Source organism: Ranitomeya imitator, chromosome 3 (assembly GCF_032444005.1).
Source record: "Ranitomeya imitator isolate aRanImi1 chromosome 3, aRanImi1.pri, whole genome shotgun sequence".
Classification (NCBI taxonomy): domain Eukaryota; kingdom Metazoa; phylum Chordata; class Amphibia; order Anura; family Dendrobatidae; genus Ranitomeya; species Ranitomeya imitator.
Genome location: NC_091284.1, coordinates 339770563 through 339785696, shown reverse-complemented (window position 1 = coordinate 339785696; position 15134 = coordinate 339770563). Strand labels below are relative to the sequence as shown.

Here is a 15134-nt window from a genome sequence, read left to right as displayed (position 1 = left end):
GAGGTATCGCTGTAAACGCACTGACCCGAAGAATAAAACTGCTTTATCCATTTTACCAAACGCGGAACGGTATAAACGCCTCCCCCAAAAGAAATTCATGAATAGCTGGTTTTTGGTCATTCTGCCTCACAAAAATCGGAATAAACAGCGATAAAAGTCACGAGCCCGAAATTGTTACCAATAAAAACGTCAACTCGTCCCGCAAAAAAACAAGACCTCACATGACTCTGTGGACCAAAATCTGGAAAAATTATAGCTCTCAAAATGTGGTAACGCAAAAAATATTTTATGCAATAAAAAGCGTCTTTTAGTGTGTGACGGCTGCCAGTCATAAAAATCCGCTAAACAAAACCTGCTATAAAAGTAAATCAAACCCCCCTTCATCACCCCCTTAGTTAGGGGGAAAAAAAAAATGTATTCCATTTTCCCGCTAGGGTAAGGGTTGTGGCTGGGGTTAGGGCTAAAGTTGGGGTTAGGGTTTGGATTATATTTACGATTGGGAATAGGGTTGGGATTAGGGTTAGGGTTGTGTCAGGGTTAAAGGTGTGGTTAGGGTTACCCTTGAGATTAGGGTTAGGGGTGTGTTTGGATTAGGGTTTCAGTTATAATTGGGGGGGTTTCCACTGTTTAGGCACATCAGGGGCTCTCCAAACGCAACATGGTGCCCGATCTCAATTCCAGCCAATTCTGCGTTGAAAAAGTAAAAGCACTCCCATGCGCCCAAACAGGGGTTTACCCCAACATATGGGGTATCTGCGTACTCAGGAGAAATTGGACCCCAAAAGTTGTTGTCCAATGTGCCCCGTTACCCTCGGTAAAATACAAAACTGGGGGCTAAAAAATTTGTGGGAAACTTTTTTTATTTTTTATTTTCACAGCTCTGCGTTATAAACTGTAGTGAAACACTTGGGGGTTTAAAGCTCTCGCAACACATCTAGATGAGTTCCTTAGGGGGTCTACATTCCAAAATGGTGTCACTTGTGGGGGGTTTCAATGTTTAGACACATCAGGGGCTCTCCAAATGCAACATGTTGTCCCATCTCAATTCCAGTCAATTTTGCATTGAAAAGTCAAATGGCGCTCCTTCCCTTCCGAGCTCTGGCATGCGCCCAAACAGTGGTTTACCCCTACATATCTACATATGGAGTATTAACGTACTCAGAAGAAACTGGACCCCAAAAGTTGTTGTACAATTTGTCCGCTTACCGTTGGGAAAATAAAAAAAATTGGGGGCGAAAAGATCTTTTTTGTGAAAAAATGATTTTTTTTATTTTTACGGCTCTGAATTATAAACTTCTGTGAAGCACTTTGTTGGTCAAAGTGCTCACCACACCTCTAGATAAGTTCCTTAGGGGGTCTACTTTCCAAAATGGTGTCACTTGTGGGGGGTTTCGATGTTTAGGCACATCAGTGGCTCTCCAAACGCAACATGGCGTCCCATCTCAATTCCAGTCAATTTTGCATTGAAAAGTCAAATGGCGCTCCTTCCCTTCCGAGCTCTGCCTTGCGCCCAAACAGTGGTTTACCCCCACATATGGGGTATCAGCGTACTCAAGACAAATTGTACAACAACTTTTGGTGTCCATTTTCTCCTGATACCCTTGGTAAAATAAAACAAATTGGAGCTGAAGTAAATTTCTTGTGAAAAAAAGTTAAATGTTCATATTTAATTAAACATTCCATTTCCTGTGAAACACCTGAAGGGTTAATAAACTTCTTGAATGTGGTTTTGAGCACCTTGAGGGGTGCAGTTTTTAGAATGGTGTCACACTTGGGTATTTTCTATCATATAGACCCCTCAAAATGACTTCAAATGAGATGTGGTCCTTAAAAAAAAAAAAAAATGGTGTTGTAAAAATGAGAAATTGCTGTTGAACTTTTAACCCTTATAACTCCCTAACAAAAAAAAATTTTGGTTCCAAAATTGTGCTGATGTAAAGTAGACATGTGGGAAATGTTACTTATTAAGTATTTTGTGTGACATATCTCTGATTTAAGGGCATAAAAATTCAAAGTTGGAAATTTGCGAAATTTTCAAAATTTTTGCCAAATTTCCGTTTTTTTCACAAATAAACGCAGGTAATATCAAATAAATTTTACCACTATCATGAAGTACGATATGTCACAAGAAAACATTGTCAGAATCGCCAAGATCCGTTGAAGCATTCCAGAGTTATAACCTCATAAAGGGACAGTGGTTAGAATTGTAAAAATTGGCCCATCATTAACGTGAAAACCACCCTTGGGGGGTAAAGGGGTTAAAACAAAGAAATGCAGAAAAAAATTCTTTGCCGAGCAATATGTTCCACGGTGTACTGTACAATTACCTACATTTCACCTATACATCTGGATTTTTTTTTCACCATTGTACACACTGAATGTGGCTTTTAATCAGAATTTATCGTCTTGGCTCCACTGTGTGAATGCAGCTGAAATGTTCCTAATACTCTGATCTGTCTGAAAACAATTAACAGTACGTATTTGATTACAGTAGGGATATTTTCTCGAAAATCTGTTATCCATCTGTTCATCAGTATGTAGTCACTTTGTGGGGCTGTGACCTCATGTCATCTCTCATTACTTGCTTTTGACACTGGTATAGGCATGTTTAATCATTTCTAGCAATCTACTATGAGTTTGTACAAACTCTGCACATTTGACGCTCACATCTAAAAGACCAAATTAAGTGTACCACCTACCTTGTTCATAGTAGCGGACATACACATCCCTTTTATGGCAACAGTGTTTCTTAGGCCGGTTTCACACGTCAGTGGCTCCGGTACGTGAGGTGACAGTTTCCTCACGTAGACACATTAAAATCAATGTGTATCTGCACATGTCGCCATACAATAAGAGAAAAAAGAATGGATCTACCTGTGGCAATACCTTTTTATTGCCACAGGTAGATCCATTCTTTTTTCTCTTATTGTATGGCGACTGATGACGACCTTTGACAGCCTTAGTGGAGGAATGAATTTGTAGCATGGATTTATGTCTTTTTACATCAACTAAGGAACTTGCCCCTCAGACCATGTGGGGTCATCACAACAGAGACCCTAATCACAAGATTGCCTTGTGCAGGCATGTACTACGGAGGACAGAGAATGAACTTCAATCCCATATTGCAGCCAGCATGCAGCCAGCGGGTAAGGAAAGAGTGAATCAAACACCCGAAAACCCCGCCCCTATGGCTGAAGATTGTTCCCTCCAAATTCAGGTGACGGTGCCCCTTTAAAGACAGGACTCCCAGGGAAGAAATTCTGAAGTCTGTCAATACTAAGAATGGCAATTGATTTCATGGCGGATGCTTCAGCAGTTGGTGCGTTTTGCAGCTACCAAACAGCACAGAGAATTTATTTAAAATGTAACTTTTATTATTATTAAAAAACTACCTTATCAGAAAAAGTGACCAAGTGCAAATTAACCCCTTCCCGACCTGTGACACAGCGTATGCGTCATGAAAGTCAGTGTCAATCTGACCTGTGACGCATATGCTGTGTCACAGAATAATCGGGTCCCTGCAGATCGGATGAAAGGGTTAACTTCAATTTCACCCGATCTGCAGGGACAGGGGGAGTGGTACTTTAGCCCAGGGTGGGTGGCTTCACCCCCCCCACCCCCCCCTTCATGGCTACGATCGCTCTGATTGGCTGTTGAAAGTGAAACTGCCAATCCGAGCGATTTGTAATATTTCACCTATGAAAACTGGTGAGATATTACAATCCAGCCATGGCTGGAAACCTTGATGTGCCCCCCCCCCCTACAAACCCCCCCCCCCCCCCCCCCCCCCGCCAACACCACCGATCGCCTCCCCGGTCCTCCGTCCTGTGCTCCGCTCCCCTCCGTCGCCCTGTCTGCTCCCCTGTCCTCCTGTCCGCTCCCCCATGTTCCGATGACGCCCCCCTGTGCCCAGATCTCCCCCCCCCCCCCTCATACTTACCGAGCCTCCCGGTGTCTGTCAGTCTTCTCCATGGGCGCTGCCGGCTGGCAGATTCGTTCCATGTACATTTTGATCACTGTGATCCCCCATAGGTAGGGACAATAATAAAATAAAGAAAATATTTTTTTTTTCCACTAGAGTTAGAACTAGGGTTAGGGTTAGGGAATGCGCACACGTATTCTGGTCCTCTGCGGATTTTTCATGGGAAACTGCTGCGGACCCGCAGCTGCAGAAACGCTGTGGATCTGCAGCGTTTTTCGCATCGTGTGCACATACCCTTAGCCTAATTCTATGTGCACACGGTGCGGATCCGCAGCGGATTGGCCGCTGCGGATTCGTAGCAGTTTTCCTTCAGCTTTACAGTTCCATGTAAACCTATGGAAAACCAAATCCGCTGTGCCCATGGTGCGGAAAATACAGCGTGGAAACGCCGTGTTGTATTTTCCGCAGCATGTCAATTCTTTGTGCGGATTCCACAGCGTTTTACACCTGTTCTTCAATAGGAATCCCCAGGTGAAATCTGCACAAAAAACACTGGAAATCCGCGGGAAATCCGCAGGTAAAACGCAGTGCCTTTTACCTGCGGATTTTTCAAAAATGGTGCGGAAAAATCTCTCACGAATCCGCCACGTGGGCACATAGCCTTAGGGTATGTGTCCACGTTCAGGATTGCATCAGGATTTGGTCAGGATTTTTCATCAGTATTCGTAAGCCAAAACCAGGAGTGGGTAATAAATGCAAAAGTGGAGCATATGTTTCTATTATACTTTTCCTCTAATTGTTCCACTCCTGGTTTTGGCTTACAAATACTGATGAAAAATCCTGACCAAATCCTGATGCAATCCTGAACGTGGACACATACCCTTAGGGTTAGGGTTGGAATTAGAGTTAGGGTTGGAATTAGGGCTAGGGTTGGAAATAGGGTTAAGATTAGGCTTGTGGTTAGGGGTGTGTTGGGGTTAGGGCTGTGGTTAGGGGTGTGTTGGAGTTAGAATTGAGGGGTTTCCACTGTTTAGGCACATCAGGGGTCTCCAAACACAACATGGCGCCACCATTGATTCCAGCCAATCTTGCGTTCAAAAAGTCATTTGGTGCTCCCTCCCTTCCGAGCCCCGACATGCGTCAAAACAGTGGTTTACCCCCACATATGGGGTATCGGTGTGCTCGGGACAAACTGGGCAACAACTATTGGAGCCCAATTTCTCCTGTTACCCTTGTGAAAATAAAAAATTGCTTGCTAAAACATCATTTTTGAGGAAAGAAACATGATTTTTTATTTTCACGGGGGTTCAAAGTTGTAAACGTCTGTGAAGCACTTGGGGGTTCAAAGTGCTCACCACATATCTAGATAAGTTCCTTGGGGGGTCTAGTTTCCAAAATGGGGTAACTTGTGGGGGGTTTCTACTGTTTAGGCACATCAGGGGCTCTGCAAATGCAACATGACGCCCGCAGACCATTCCATCAAAGTCTGCATTTCAAAACGTCACTACTTCTCTTCCGAGCCCCGACGTGTGCCCAAACAGTGGTTCCCCCCACATATGGGGTATCAGTGTACTCGGGACAAACAGAACACCTTTTGGGGTCCAATTTTTCCTGTTACTCTTGTGAAAAAAAAAAATTGCGGGCTAAAAAATATTTTTTGAGGAAAGAAAAATGATTTTTTTTTTCACAACTCTGCGTTATAAACTTCTGTGAAGCACTTGGGGGTTTAAAGTGGTCACCACTAGTGTTGAGCGATACCTTCCGATATCGGAAAGTATCGGTATCGGATTCGATCGGCCGATATTCAAAAAATATCGGATATCGCCGATACCGATACCCGATCCCAATACAAGTCAATGGGACCAAAATATCGGAATTAAAATAAACCCTTTCTTTCCTTGTAGGTTCATTCTACATGAAGGAAAACAACTAAGAATAATGCAGGATGTATTTGGGGAGGTGGCGGAGACATTAAAGGCATAGAGGTTTAGCCCAATCAAATAGAATAGCATGATTTTTTTTTTTTTTTTTTAAAGACGTTCGGAGTGACAAAGATATTGACTATGTAAATTTTTTTTTATTTTGTCAGATATTGATGTTTCACTATTCCACGCCCTTCCCCTTCTTTTTTTTTTTTTTACTTTTCCCACACTTTCATCATCATCATCATCAGCATCTTTGACATCAACTTCTTCACCTTATTCATCTTCTTCTTCATCTTCTACCTATTTTTTTTTAATTACATTCTTCATATTCATTTTATTCAACTATTATTATTCTTCCTATTCTACATATTCATTTTATTCAACTATTATTATTCTTCCTATTCTACTTCTTCATCATATTCTCATTTGTGACAGGCATTCCTGTAGTTGTTATCTATAAAAGTTTGAAGATTACACCTTCCGTTCTGCCTGTCACAAAAGTTACATTTGTCCGCGTTCAGTTTGGCCTGCAGCATCAGGCTTTATCCAGGGGCACCACGAGGAGGAACGGACTCACCCCCATACACTGCTTAAGGTACCGTCACACTAAGCGACGCTGCAGCGATACCGACAACGATCCGGATCGCTGCAGCGTCGCTGTTTGGTCGCTGGAAAGCCGTCACACAGACAGCTCTCCAGCGACCAACGATCCCGAGGTCCCCGGTAACCAGGGTAAACATCGGGTTACTAAGCGCAGGGCCGCGCTTAGTAACCCGATGTTTACCCTGGTTACCATCCTAAAAGTAAAAAAACAAACGCTACATACTTACCTACCGCTGTCTGTCCTCGGCGCTCTGCTTCTCTGCTCTGGCTGTGAGCGCCGGGCAGCAGGAAAGCAGAGCGGTGACGTCACCGCTCTGCTTTCCGGCCGCTGTGCTCACAGCCAGACCAGAGAAGCAGAGCGCCGAGGACAGACAGCGGTAGGTAAGTATGTAGCGGTTGTTTTTTTTACTTTAACGATGGTAACCAGGGTAAACATCGGGTTACTAAGCGCGGCCCTGCGCTTAGTAACCCGATGTTTACCCTGGTTACCAGTGAAGACATCGCTGAATCGGTGTCACACACGCCGATTCAGCGATGTCTACGGGGAGTCCAGCGACGAAACAAAGTTCTAGACTTTCTTCCCCGACCAGCGACAGCACAGCAGGGGCCTGATCGCTGCTGCCTGTCACACTGGATGATATCGCTAGCGAGGACGCTGCAACGTCACGGATCGCTAGCGATATCGTCTAGTGTGACGGTACCTTTAGTCTTCTTCTGCATATAATTTAGATAATATCTTTTGCTCTGATATTAAGTGTTATGCTTAATGTTCTTCTGCTCTTTGTTCTGCAGCCTCTTGTTCTTGTGCTTCTCGGTCTTCCATGTCGTCGTCTCCAGGGTCGTCGTCTCCAGGGTCGTCGTCTCCGTCGTCGTCATCGGGGTGGTCTTCAGGGTCGTCATCTCACTGGTTGTCTTCTCTGGTGTCGTCGTCATCTTAGGGGTGGTCTTCCGGGTCGTCGTCTTTAGGGTCTTCAACTTGGAAATGTAGCAGAAGGTACAAGAAGGCTGAGAAAATGCCAAGAACCAGCTGATGGAACTGGAACTCGGATGGCTACCCGAAGGTTCAAGAGCCAATGGAACTACCGAGGACCAGCTGACGTTACTGGAACCCGGTTACTAAGCAGGAGGTACCCGTGCTAAAAAGCACTACCAAGGACCGCCTGACGTTGGCGGAACTCGGATACCCAGAAGGAGGCACCTAAGCCAAAGGCTCTGCCCGGAACCAGCTGACGTTACTGGAACCAGGATGGGGAGCAGAAGGTACAAGAGCAAAAGACACTGCCGAGAACCAGCTGACGGTACTGGAACCCGGATGGGTAGCCGAAGGTCCAAGAGCCAATGGAACTACCGAGGACCAGCTGACGTTACTGGAACCCGGTTACTAAGCAGGAGGTACCCGTGCCTGAAGGCACTACCAAGGACCACCTGACATTGGTGGAACTCGGATACCCAGAAGGAGGCACCTAAGCCAAAGGCTCTGCCCGGAACCAGCTGACGGTACTGGAACCAGGATGGGGAGCAGAAGGTACAAGAGCAAAAGACACTGCCGAGAACCAGCTGACGGTACTGGAACCAGGATGGGGAGCAGAAGGTACAAGAGCAAAAGACACTGCCGAGAACCAGCTGACAGGGCTGGAACCAGGATGTGGACCAGAAGGTCCACAGGAGAGGAGAGAACAGCTAGGCCGCGAGGCAGCCGCAGTTACCGAACCCCAACAGTCCTACAGGGGGAGCTTGGCCTACTGGCACTACAGAACCAGCCTTGACTGCCAATTCACGCAGCCCACATAGGAAGCTCCTAAACTGGAGGCACCATGGAGTTGGCTAACCCGACCGCAACACGACGGGGCAACGCATAGGCGTCTCAGTGAGCTTGACACTACCCGGAACCAGCTGACGGTGCTGGAACCAGGCTGGGCACGAGGGAGTACCCGTGACAAAAACACTGCCGAGAACCAGCTGACGGTGCTGGAACACGGATGCGTTGCCCAAGTGTGCAAGAGCCAATGGCACCTAGGACCAGCTGACGGTGCTGGAACACGGTTACTAAGCTGTAGGTGCCCGCGCTTAAAAGCACTACCAAGGACCGCCTGGCGTTGGCGGAACTCGGATACCCAGAAGGAGGCACCTAAGCCAAAGGCTCTTTCCGGAACCAGCTGACGGTGCTGGAACCAGGCTGGGCACGAGGGAGTACCCGTGACCAAAACACTGCCGAGAACCAGCTGGCGGTGCTGGAACACGGATGCGTTGCCTATTCAAGATTGTCTTTCTAGAGCCCCAACTAACGGTGTTGGAGCAAAGGGTAAGCAGGAGCAGCGCGGGCGCACAGGCGCAGCCAGCCTGACACCAAATTATGTCAGAAGACAGGCAGCGCAAATTGGGCATGGACAAGGGATAACAGAACAGCGTAGGGTCCGTGACAGCTTAAAACAACGCTGAGGAGGCAGCGCACGGCACCAAGGGGGTAGGAATGACGGCTGTGCTGCGTCACTTTACGAAGGAAAGTCCCAGCTCCGGGACGGTATAACGGTATCAGTGAACACATTATATAAGTGTTAAGTTCTGCGTGTGCAAGGAGCTAAACTAAACGAGCTACCTTTTCCTTGTGCAGCATTACTGCTGCACAAGGTGGCTCTTTCAGTAACAAACGCCAGGGGGGAGGGGAGACAGGTTCCCTTACATTTAGGTTGTTGTGCCAGCGTGGCGGTCGCAGGACACATTGCCGGCTACACAGCTGGGGATCAGCTGACGTTACTGAAACCCAATAACACTGGGTCGTATGTTTTGACTGTGCAGCCTGCACTTCTGAGCCGCATCTGGCGGTGTTGGAGCCCAGGAATAGCAGTTCAGGTGGTAAAAAGATGAACACATCAGGAGACCTGGATGACACCCAATTACTTAATCAGGCAGAGGAGTGGCAAATTCCTGCGAGATCCAGGCCTGGTTCATTTTCAGAAAAGTAAGCCGGTCAACGTTATCTGAGGATAGTCGCATGCGACGGTCTGTTAGTACACCACCTGCGGCACTAAAGACACGTTCCGATAAAACACTAGCCGCAGGGCAAGCCAGCACCTCCAATGCATACTGGCTTAGCTCTGGCCATGTATCCAGCTTAGAGACCCAAAACTTGAACGGGGAAGAGCCGTCTGGGAGTACAGTAAGAGGGCAAGACGTAGTCTGTCACCATCTGACGGAACCGTTGCCTCCTGCTGACTGGAGCCGCCGGTGATGGTGTAGACATTTGGGGCGGGCACACAAAAGTTTGCCACAGTTGTGCCATACTGGTCTTGCCTTGGGCAGAGGCACTGCTTCTGCTCCCTCTTTGTGCAGAGCCTCCTCCACTGCCTCGACGCACTGAGCTGCTTTGTAAAGCACTAGCAGCACTCCTCTCAGTTGGACTGGAGAAGATGATGGAATTCACCAGTGTGTCGTGGTACTCCCGCATTTTACGCTCCCGGGTCAACGCTGGGATGAGGTTTTGGACGTTGTCCTGGTAGCGAGGATCGAGGAGGGTGAACACCCAATAATCAGGCATGTTGAGAATGTGGTCGATGCGGCGGTCGTTTCTCAGGCACTGCAGCATGAAATCAACCATGTGCTGCAGACTGCCAACTGGCCCAGAAACGCTGTCCCCTGCTTGAGACATGATCTCTGCCCGCTCATCATTACCCCACCCTCGCTGTACACACTGACCACTGGACAATTGTCTAACTCCCTCCTCTGGACGGAGCTCTTCCTCCTCCATTGACTCCTCCTCATCCTCCTCACAAAGTGGCCCTTGCGTACCCCTTTGCGAGGAACCACGTGGCACTGACTCTCCAGAAGCTGATGGAAAAGGTGACTCCTCATCCTCCACCTCTTCCACAACATCATCCCTTAACGCTTGCAAAGTTTGTTGAAGCAGGCAGATAAGGGGGACAGTCATGCTGACTAGTGCATCATCTGCACTTGCCATCCGCGTGGAATAATCTAAAGGACGCAAAAGCTGGCAGACGTCCTTCATAGTTGCCCACTCTTTGGTTGTGAAGTCTGATCGGCGCTGACTGTGACTTTTTTGCGCCTGATGCAGCTGGCACTCCATTACTGCTTGCTGCTGCTCACACAACCGCTCCAACATATGTAACGTGGAATTCCACCTGGTAGGTAGGTCACATATGATGCGGTGTTCCGGAAGGCGGAATCGGCGCTGCAGAGCAGCAATGCGGGATCTTGCCAAGCTGGAACGCCGCAAGTGAGCACACTCTAGGCGGACCTTGTGCAGCAGTGCCTCAAGATCCGGATAGTCCCTCAGAAAACTCTGCACAACCAAATTGAGCACATGTGCCAGACATGGGATGTGAGTGAGGTTGCCAATGGCCAAAGCTGCCACCAGATTTCGGCCATTGTCACACACTACCATGCCTGGCTGGAGATTTGCTGGCACAAACCACACATCGCTCTCCTGCTTGATGGCATTCCAGAGCTCCTGCGCTGTGTGGCTTCGATTCCCCAAAGAAACAAGTTTCAAGACGGCCTGTTGACGTTTGGCCACGGCTGTGCTCATGTCGGTCGTAACAGGTAAACGTTCATGGGTCCATGTGGAGGTGGACTGTGACGGCTCCTGCAGCGATGATTCCAAGGAACTTGTGTATGAGGAGGAGTCAATGCGTACAGACTGGATTCCTGCAATCCTTGGAGTGGGCAGGACACGTCCTGCGCCACTCGCACGATCTGTACCTGGCTCAACAACATTTACCCAATGGGCAGTGAGGGAAATGTATCGCCCCTGTCCATGTTGACTGGTCCACACATCGGTGGTGAGGTGGACCTTGCTACTGACGGCGTTCAGTAGCACGTGTTTTATGTGTCCCTCCACATGCTTGTGCAGGGCAGGGACAGCTTGCCTGCTGAAGTAAAAGCGGCTTGGCACCTTGTACTGTGGGACTGCCAATGCCATCAAGTCACGGAAGCTGTCAGTCTCCACCAGCCTGAATGAGAGCATTTCCAGTGACAGAAGTTTGGCAATGCCTGCATTCAGAGCCTGTGCTCGGGGGTGGTTGGCCGAGAATGCCCGCCTTTTCTCCCATGCCTGTACTACCGATGGCTGTAGAGTAGACTGGAAGTGTGAGGATGACTGGGAATGTGGTGCTGTGGGTGGAATTACACTAGGTCTCTGGACAACAGTGCCAGAGGTTCTTCCATGGCGATCCTGGGAGGAAGCCGAACCAGCTGTGCGTGAGCTGGAGGAAGAGGCAACACGAGCTGAAGAGGTGGTAGCTGCCGCTGTTGGTTGGCCTAGGTCTTCAGTGTGTTTTTGTAACTCCACCGCGTGCCTGGTCCGCACATGTTTCCACATATTTGTGGTATTGAGGTTGCTGACACTTACCTCTTTTGTCTTTCTGATGACCCAGCTTGCATTTGACAAAACAAATGTCATCTGCAACTGTGTCAAAAAAGGACCAGGCACTGCAAGTCTTGGGAGCGCCCTTTTTGGCTTTTGAAAGAGACCGGCTCCTAACGGGTGCCAAAGTGGAGGCTACAGGCTCCGCAGTCTTCCCCCTCCCTCTCCCTCTTTGACCCGTTAGGGGAATCTCTTCCTCAGAGCTGCTCCCACCACCTTCCTGTTCCTCACGCCACGATGGGTCAAGGACCTCATCATCTCCACTACCCTCTGCCACCAACTGCTCCTCCTGGGTAGTCTCGGCAGCACAGTACGCACCAGAAAGCGGCACCTGAGTTTCATCATCAGATGCGTACTGCGCTGTGGTCACCGCAGGCACTGGCCCACCCGCCTCTTCAGAGTCAGAGAGACAAAGCTGTTGGGCATCACTGCACACTGCCTCTTCTTCCATTTCTCCAATGCTGCTTGGCTGGCCCCCTGTTTCCAAACCAAGAGATTCAGAGAACAGAAGTAGAGACGGCTCCTGTCCTGGGCTCTCTGACTGCCTGGCCAATTTGGCAGGTGGTGAAGAGACAGATGGCTGCTCTCCAGTGGTCTGTGCCTGAGAGGATGTGGCACTAATTGAAGTCGATGCCGATGCGTTAGCTGCCATCCATCCGACAACGGCTTCAATTTGATCTTCACGCAGCAGCGGTGCACGGCGCTCTCCGACAAAGCTGCGCATGAAGGACTGTTCCCTGCTGAAACTGAGTGATGATGAGTCACCGGTGCCCGCAGCAGGCACAGAATCACCACGTCCTCTCCCTGCTCCTCTCCCTGCTCCGCGCCCACGCCCACGTGCCTTACTCCCTGCCCTCTTCATCTTGGTTGACAGATAAAGATAAGCAGAAAAGTACTAAGGCCTTAGTGTGCTTATTCCTGAAATGCTCCTCCTAACAGGTGTAAGAAACACTAATGTTGTAAAGTGTGGACTAGACTTTATTATTTATAAAATGTGGCCTACACAAGTGTTAAGTGGTGTTTGGTGAACTTTACTTTTTTTTCTTTCTGCAGATCGGGCTACAGAGCGAGTTTAACTCACACGGGGACTGTGCATACAGCCGTAAACGGCGCTGCAAGGCCCAAAAACCCTCCTCTAGGTTATCCTATGTAGTGTATTTCCACTATTTAGCTGGAGACGGGTGGAAAGACACTAATAGGAAATTTTTGGAAAAATTTTCAACAGGCTGCACTATTTGAAAAAAAGGACAAGTTATTCAACGGTATGAGGCAGTGACGCACCCTGAGCTGAATACAATCGGCTGTGGCTGCACACAGACTACAGGGCGAGCTGCTCTCACACGGAGACCGTGCAGACAGCCGTAAATGGCGCTGCAAGGCCCAAAAACCCCCCTCTAGGTTATCCTATGTAGTGTTTTTCCACAATTTAGCTGGAGACGGGTGGAAAAACACTAATAGGAAAATTTAGAAAAAATGTGCAGCAGGCTGCACTATAAGCAAAAAAGGACAATGGATAGAAGAACTGTATGAGGCAGTGTGAACCCCCCCTGAGCTGAATAGAACCGGGTATATGGCTGCACACAAACTACAGAGTGAGCTGCACACACACACACACACACACACACACACACACACACCCCTTGCAGAACGCTGTTAAAACAGCGCTGCAAGGCAAGAGCAAGGTGAACACACAGCGTTTGCTAAATTAGCCTTGGAAAAGCAAAATAAAGCAATTAGCTATCTCAACTGGCCCTCAGTTAGAACACAGCGTCCTGTCCCTAACTGAAATCACAGCAGAGGAAGCACAAAATGGCGGCAGCGTTTTTTATAGTGCAGAGTGACATCATTTCAGCAGCCAATCACAGCCTTGCCAGTACTTACATGCCCACCATGCTAAACAGGATGTGCCCACACTTCCATTCATTCCTCAGTGGCTGCTGCGTGCAGTTTGAATTCTGGGAACTTCCGGTTCCGGTATCCGATACGCGTGAAATATCGGAATTCGGTATCGGAATTCCGATACCGCAAATATCGGCCGATACCCGATACTTGCGGTATCGGAATGCTCAACACTAGTCACCACACATCTAGGTTAGTTCCATGGGAGGTCTAGTTTTCAAAATGGGGTCGCATATGGGGGAGCTCAAATGTTTAGGCACACAGGGGCTCTCCAAACGCAACATGGTGTCCGCTAACGATTGGAGCTAATTTTTCATTCAAAAAGTCAAATGGCACTCCTTCCCTTCCGAGCCTTGCCGTGTGCACAAACAATGGTTTGTGACCACATATGAGGTATCGGTGTACTCAGGAGAAATTGCCCAACACATTTTAGGATCCATTTTATCCTGTTGTCCATGTGGAAATGAACAAATTGAGGCTAAAAGAATTTTTTTGTGAAAAAAAAGTACTTTTTCTTTTTTACGGATCAATTTGTGAAGCACCTGGGGGTTCAAAGTGCTCACTATGCATCTAGATAAGCTCCTTGGGGGGTTCTACTTTCCAAAATGGGGTCACTTGTGGGGGAGCTCGAATGTTTAGGCACACAGGGGCTCTCCAAACGCAACATGGTGTCCGCTAAAGATTGGAGCCAATTTTTCATTGAAAGTCAAATGGCGCTCCTTCCCTTCCGAGCCCTGTCGTGCGCACAAACAGTAGTTCCCCCCCACATATGGGGTATCGGCGTACTCAGGACAAATTGTACAATAAGTTTTGGGGTCCAGTTTCTCTCTTTAACCTTGGGGGGAAAAAAAATTGTTGCTAAAAGATCATTTTTGTGACTAAAAAGTTAAATGTTCATTTTTTTCCTTCCATGTTGCTTCTGCTGCTGTGAAGCACCTGAAGGGTTAATAAACTTCTTGAATGTGGTTTTGAGCACCTTGAGGGGTGCAGTTTTTAGAATGGTGTCACTTTTGGGTATTTTCAGCCATATAGACCCCTCAAACTGACTTCAAATGTGAGGTGGTCCCTAAAAAAAATGGTTTTGTAAATTTCGTTGTAAAAATGAGAAATCGCTGGTCAAATTTAAACCCTTATAACTTCCTAGCAAAAAAAATTTTGTTTCCAAAGTTATGCTGATGTAAAGTAGACATGTGGGTAATGTTATTTATTAACTATTTTTTGTGAAATTTTTCGCCAAATTTCCATTTTTTCACAAATAAACGCAAAAATTATCGACCTAAATTTACCACTAACATGAAGCTCAATATGTCACGAAAAAACAATCTCCGGACAACTAGGATTTGTTGAAGCGTTCCTGAGTTATTACCTCATAAAGGGACACTGGTCAGAATTGCAAAAAACGGCC

General features: G+C 47.7%; 1 protein-coding gene across 11 annotated transcripts in view; it reads left to right on the top strand.

The window, feature by feature from the left end:
* Positions 1-15134, top strand: part of LOC138669913 (protein 4.1-like) — a 405915-nt gene that overhangs the window by 80642 nt on the left and 310139 nt on the right. The window lies entirely within an intron of this gene.